Source organism: Bos indicus, chromosome 6 (genome assembly GCF_029378745.1).
Source record: "Bos indicus isolate NIAB-ARS_2022 breed Sahiwal x Tharparkar chromosome 6, NIAB-ARS_B.indTharparkar_mat_pri_1.0, whole genome shotgun sequence".
NCBI classification, from domain to species: domain Eukaryota; kingdom Metazoa; phylum Chordata; class Mammalia; order Artiodactyla; family Bovidae; genus Bos; species Bos indicus.
The window spans coordinates 44,999,463-45,005,103 of NC_091765.1; the positions used below are offsets into that span (position 1 = coordinate 44,999,463).

Sequence of the window (5,641 nt, forward strand, 5' to 3'; positions counted from 1 at the left end):
AGTGCTCCTGGTCTCTTGCCACACCCCTCAATCTTCCCCTTGGAGGTGGAGTGATTTACCTGGCTCGTGAGTGATAGTCATTGGTCCATGTTTTTCGATGGGGAGGAACAAACTCAATGAGGAAACTAGAGGTGTGTATGTGTGTGCCTCTAGTTTTCTCATTGGGTTAGTTCCACTCCACCAAAAAACATGGACCAATGGTATGCAGGGCTTCCCTAGTGGCTCAGCTGGAAAAGAATCTGCCTGCAATGCAGGAGACCTGTGTTCAATCCCAGGGTTGGGAAGAACCCCTGGAGAAGGGAATGTCAACCCACTCTAGTATTCTTGTCTGCAGAATCCCATGGACAGCGTTTGGCGGACTATAGTCCATGGGATCACAAAGGGTCAGGCACAGCTGAGTGACTAACACACACACGTGTGTGTTTGCAGCTCTCTCTGCCCTCCTCACCCTTCACCATCCTGCCCTAGACCAATGCCAGGCAGCCATCCTTCACCAGACATCTGTTCTATAGACTCACCCTCCCCCTGCCCATACCCAGCTTTAAAATGGGGTGTGCAGGAGTAGAGTCAGCAGAAGGAGGAATCCCACATTTAAGTCCTACCCTGCAATCCAGATTTTAGTAGCAACAAAGCAGATGTTTTGATATCCATCTCCTCATTCCTGGCTCTCTCATTTGATTGAGAATTGGAGAGAGTGGAGAGCAGTGTAGTTAATTAGTTCCCTCGGCCCACGCAGAAGGGACCAGACCAGTACCTCCAGGAAGATGTCGTGGCAACAACCTGCTTGGACATGTTGGAAGAAAGCCTAGCCTGGCAGGGAAAGGAGGTAGCTCAATGTGGCCACAGTAAGTCATTTCATGTCTTTGGCTGGGGCTGGCTGGGCAGGCAAGATCAAGTACAGTTGACCCTCAGTATCCCTGGGGGATTTGCTTTCTGTGACTGCCAGAATCCCGATGCCCAAGTCCCTGATATAAAATGGCTTAGTCCAGACAGCCTTCTCCATCCTCAGATGCAATCACTCCAGCATGGAATTCCATTTTGCATCACTGCTATCCAGGGGAGGGAGTTCCAATTTGTGGGGTGGGGAAGGGCAAACATGTCCTTGGTCATCCTAGCCAGAGAAAATTTCCTCACCAGGGGAATTTTTTCCTCAGGCCTCTGCCTTTGAGCATCCTCTCTCGCTTTCTGTCCTTCCAGAAACTTTTTCTTCTCTACCCAAATTCCTGTTCCTTTCTCTCCCTGAGCAGTTCAGCCCCTGCTTTCTCACCCTCTGCCCACCCTGAGCCAAGTCTCTACTCATAGCTCTTCCTCTTGCCCTGCTGTAGCCTCTCTCCTGTGGCTTTTCAGCAGGGCAGAGTCAGGGACTGGCAAAGCTGGATGAGAAAGAAGATCATATCCTTATTGTCACTAGCCTTTAATGCAGATTTAGCATTTCCTTTAATTATGAATGTAGGTAACCAATCACAAAAGTTTCAGCAGAACTTGTGAAAGTGTCATTAACAGAACTCATAGATATTTCCATATCACACGTATGTAATTGTTACAGATATCTCAAAATATCATTAAGATTCACCAGAATTTTGACACTACAGTACTAGACCTGCTGGTGGCTATTACTAAATTGTTATTTAACTGTTTTGGTAACTGTGTTTCCATATAACTGATTTCCTTTGACATCCTATGTTTTCATTTTATGCACTTTGGAAACATTACCCTGAGGAATCCAAAGATTTCACCCCATTGCCGAAGGGATCCATGGCACAATATAGATTTAGAATTTGTGCTTTGGTAGAAAAAAAACACTGTGGAAGTTATGCAATTAGTTATTCTTTAACACGATCAATTCCCAGCTGGTGCTTCCACCTGTAGTCAGAGCCAGTGACCAGGAGGGTAGGGACGCGACGGTGGACCCTTGGTCTGTCCTGAGAAGGTGCAGCAGATGGTAATTCCCAAGCTGGCCCATCCCATGCCTTCCAAATGTGAGGCGGACTATCCTTCTGATTGGAGGGGCTGTCTGTTCTTTCTCCTCTTGAGTAACGGAGGGAATGTGATGATTGATGCAGCTTCCCAGGCCAGCTTCTGAGAAGTGAGAGGTGTTACTGTTTCCTCCAGGACAGATCCCAGCTGACAGTCACATCAGCTGCCAATACTGAAGAAAGGAGGCTGATTGCAGGCCTGGCCACCACTGCAGCCAACACAGACCCAAGAACCACCTCACCCGGCCCAGCCTCCCCAGTCTGGAGAGGTAACAGTGATTGTTGTTGCTTTAAGACACTAAGTATGGGAGGACTGGTTTCATAGCAATAGGAACCAGAATAAAAGGTTTCTGGGCTTCCCTCGTGGCACTAGTGGTAAAAAATCCACCTGCCAATGCAGGAGACTCAAGAGACGTGGGTTTCATCCCTGGGTTGGGAATATGATGTGGGATGCGAGATTTTAGTTCCTCAACCAGGGAGCTTAGTGCCTGGACCACAGACCAGAGCCTCCTGCATTGGAAGATTGTAATCTTAACCACTGGACTACCAAGGAAGTCCCAGTTTACCTTATTTTTTAATTCCATGAGTGTAATGAACACTTCCCTATATACCCTGGATGCTACAGCTGTATTTTTTCAAGAAGGAAAACTTTTCCATTTTTAAAAGCACACTTTTATTTTAAAGAGGGATCTGCTCAGTTCCATAACGCAGTAAAATCTGAAAAATTAGAATATGAAGACCCACTCAGGTTACTAAACAGGTTCTGAGTTAGTGAATATCTGTGCCATTTGTCAGGAAGGTAGATGTGTCATTTTCAATACTGACAAGTAACACAAACTAATAGGAGATGCAGTGCTGCCAGGAGAAAATTCTGCCAAATCGACTCAATGAGTTATAATCATTTATAATCAGTCCATTAATTAACTGGGCACAAAGGATGCTGTAAAGAGTTCAGAAGTGTTTTCCCATGTAGGTTAAATATACCCCTCCTGCCTCATTTGCTTATGTGGATACTTCAGTCAACAATCTTGAATTTTATTCAAAGAAAAAAAGTAAGTTTCAATCTTGTCTTCATTTTCATTTTTCAAAAACTAGATTTTAAAAGAGTCCAAATGAATAAGCTTCTGGTATAAAATAGGAAAAAAAAACCCCAACCTAAAACCAAAGAAGTAACGGGAATAAATCAAAGAACCATGAATAGTCACTGAACATCACAAAGGGACATGGATTAAAGAGGAAAAAAGGACATGTTTTCTGTTTTCAGGCGCTTACATTTTAATCAGCGGCTGACAATGTAATTAAAAAAAGAAACTATATTGGCCAAATGTCAGGATTTGGCTAGGATTTTTATTTCTCCTTTTAGTAGTAGCAACAAAAGAATAGAGACATTTCCAAATTCTGGGCCCTCCAGCAAAATGCTTTAGAAAGCAGCTTTCTAATCATTCTAAAAATTACTCTTAAGAAGAAAAAACTAGAACAAACTAATTGCTCAAGAGATGTAGGCTGATCATAAAAAAAAGCATGTAAGACTACACAGAAGCAAAATAAGATAAAAATTACCTAAAATCCTTCTATTCAAAGATAAAGTGTTACTTTGTTTACATTCTTTTTGAATTTTTATTGCATATGTTTACTTATATATATTTTTCCCAAAATAATATTTTATTTAAAAATTTTTGCTTATTTTTTGTTTTCTTTCTTTCTTTTTGCTGTAGCACAGCATGCAGGATCTTTGTTCCCCAACTAGGGATCTGCATTGGAAAGGCAGAGTCTTAACTACTGGATCTCCAGGTAAGTGCCCCAGATAGTATTTTACATATTGTTTGAAACCTATCTTTACCCTTCTCTCTCTCTCTCTTTTTTTTTTTTTTTTGAGGTCTGATCTTAAGGACTGATGCTAAAGCTGAAACTCCAGTACTTTGGCCACCTCATGCGAAGAGTTGACTCATTGGAAAAGAGTCTGACGCTGGGAGGGATTGGGGGCAGGAGGAGAAGGGGACGACAGAGGATGAGATGGCTGGATGGCATCACCAACTCAATGGACATGAGTCTGAATGAACTCCGGGAGCTGGTGATGGACAGGGAGGCCTGGAGTGCTGCAGTTCATGGGGTCGCAAAGAGTCGGACATGACTGAGCAACTGAATTGAACTAAACTGAGACGTAGACATAAAAGCTCTTAGAGAGGACAGCCTTCGTCTCTTGGCGATTTACTCCTGGCATTTTTCTTTTGCCTCTTTATTCTCTTGGCCAAAAGTTTAGCATGTTCTGCAGCCTTTTCCTTATTTTTCTCAGTATGCTGTTTCTTCAGCACAATATGTCCAGAACACCTGCAGTAACAAGACACTGAATCTTGGACGCTCTGGTCCTGGGTTTCTTACCTTCTTTGTTTAGGGGCTTTCTTACAACATCTGGGTGGATGCCATCTTTTTTAGAGAGACTGAAAGGTTTACGGATTCTGGAAGCTCTTTTGGACCCCAGGTGATGAGGCATAATAGTGTTAGTGAGTCCAGGAATATCCTTATCCCCTTTTTTGAGGATGACCAAATTGTCAACACTCAGATTGGCATCCATAATGCAACCCCGAACAGATTAGGTCTTTCTTTCTCCTGTCCTCCTTGGTCTGTAATAGGAATGTCCCTTACTCAGCAGCAAGTGGACTTGGCCATGGGTCAAGACACCCTGATTCCTGGGGAAGCCCTGTTTGTTGTTACTGCCGCTAATTCAGACACACATAACCCTTCCATTCTTCACCCAGAGGATCAGCAGCAACTTCTGTGGCCATATGCTTCTTATAGAAGATATGAAGTTTTTGTTCATTGTCCACTTCAATGAGCTTCCAGCAGCCAGTGGCCAGGGAAGAGATGTTCAGCTTTATTCTGAGGCAGCGGAATGCCTCCAAGGTGCCACAAAGAGTCCCTTCCTCGTAATAATAAATCAGCAACATCATGTTTCTAGGGCAATAAATGAAATATCACAATGTCTGTGAGCCTTCTTATACACAGGTATCCCATAATTTAGTTGACCAACCCCAACTATCGGATAATTTTTTTCCACCCAAAGCAATGTTATAATCAGTGGTCTCATTGTTGCCTCTCTGTCTACATCTTTTACTTCCACAGGAAATGATATGATGGACGAAAGAGCGTAGTGTGTACATTTACGAGAAACATTCCTCAGTTTGAATGAAATTCAAAATATCTAAGTAGTGTATCTGGTGAAGTCCGACAGAGATCTAATTAGCTGTGTGGTCTCAGACAAGTTGACTGCTGAGGGTCACACGGTGGGGAGAATGGCTGCCCTGTGGCTGTGAGGATGGTTCAATGAAATAACACGTGTAGGTGTTGCCAGCACAGTGACTGGCACGTAGCAGGTGTTGCATAAATGTCAAGTCATTGCCTCCCTTGCCCCACCTAGTATGAAACTCAGTCTCATTCACAGAGAGAGAGAGATAAGAGAGAGTAGGAAGAGAAGAGGGATGAAGGAGATGAAAGGGAAGGAGGAGATGGAGGAAAGGAGGAAGGAGAGAGGGAAGAGCAGAGATGGGCGGGAAGCGGGGATTAAGAGAACGGAGAAGGGGCCTACCAAACACAGAACGTATGTCTGCATGCCTCTTTTTGGAAGAAAAGACTCATGGTAGCTTTCATGCTTTTTCCTTTGTTTATTT

General features: G+C 43.6%; 1 pseudogene; it reads right to left on the bottom strand.

Annotated features, from left to right (window-relative positions):
- Window positions 1-3,852: 3,852 nt before the first annotated feature.
- On the bottom strand, window positions 3,853-4,924 carry LOC109560135 (small ribosomal subunit protein eS6-like; annotated as a pseudogene).
- Window positions 4,925-5,641: the final 717 nt, after the last annotated feature.